The sequence below is a fragment of the Cyprinodon variegatus genome, unplaced genomic scaffold, assembly GCF_000732505.1.
Source record: "Cyprinodon variegatus isolate N-32 unplaced genomic scaffold, C_variegatus-1.0 Scaffold1114, whole genome shotgun sequence".
NCBI classification, from domain to species: Eukaryota; Metazoa; Chordata; class Actinopteri; order Cyprinodontiformes; family Cyprinodontidae; genus Cyprinodon; species Cyprinodon variegatus.
Genome location: NW_015151567.1, coordinates 43,713 through 44,691, shown reverse-complemented (window position 1 = coordinate 44,691; position 979 = coordinate 43,713). Strand labels below are relative to the sequence as shown.

The following is a 979-nucleotide window of genomic DNA, read 5'->3' as shown; positions in this document are numbered from 1 at the left end:
CGATAGGGGGCCGATTATATCGTGCATCCCTACTTCTCTATTTATACGATGAGAACTGAAGGACTTTATTCAGTGTTTATTTTTACAAACAGAACCACATTCAGTTCATTCTGCATCCTTGTCTCCATTGAACAGTGGAAATAATGTTTCTGTTGCGGCAAATATGGCTTGTGTGCATCCAAGTGTGTGTGGATGTAGCATTAGCAACATTAGCAGTGAGTCATAGTTTGTTTAGGATCGTTCCCTGGTCTCAGTAGTAGCAGCAGTACTAACTGACTGCCTGTAGGTGGGTCTCTGGTTGGTGATAGCAAGGCAGGCTAATGTTAGCACCCTTACACAGATGATGATGATGATGGCCAAAATGGCGCTCATGTTTTTACACAAAAAAAGCTTTCTGGTGATGAGTAGATTAAGACATCTGTTCACAAGCAGGCGGACCTAACGTCACTGATCTGTGTTGAACCAAATACATGATGAAATCAAACCAGTGTTTTGTTGTTGTTTTTTAACTAGATCAGAGATGGATTAAACATCAGCCCTACTTTACATCCTGGAACAGCGTCAGAAAAATAAAGCAAAGCCTTTTGTAAAGCCTAGGTATGTATATCTGCTTCTTTTTAACAATGTTCCCCTTTTGTTTGTACCAGCTTCTAAGTCTAGATCCATTCTGCTGGAAACAACCAGAATGTTGTGCGTTACCCCGGGGTTCCACCAAACGCCAAACATGTTTTTTTTATGTTCTAACCCCGAACATGTTAACACATGTTTTTTTTTTATATCGTTACGCCAAGGTTCCACCTAACGCGTTAACACGTAACGCCGGGGTTCCTTTGCGCATTAACATATTTTTTTTTTACATCGTAACGCCGGGGTTCCACCTAACTTGTAACACTTTTTAAAAAAATATATAATTTAACACCGGGGTTCCATCGAATTTGTAACACCAAATGCGTTAACATTAGGGCTGCAACAACGAATC

The 979-nt window shown here is 40.3% G+C and overlaps 1 protein-coding gene across 1 annotated transcript in view; it reads left to right on the top strand.

Moving 5' to 3' along the window:
* Positions 1-979, top strand: part of LOC107101563 (lysine-specific demethylase 4A-like) — a 45,511-nt gene that overhangs the window by 2,033 nt on the left and 42,499 nt on the right. The window contains exon 2 of the mRNA XM_015400517.1: positions 514-597. The gene's annotated coding sequence lies outside the window, so the exon portion shown is untranslated. The remainder of the gene's footprint in view (positions 1-513; positions 598-979) is intronic.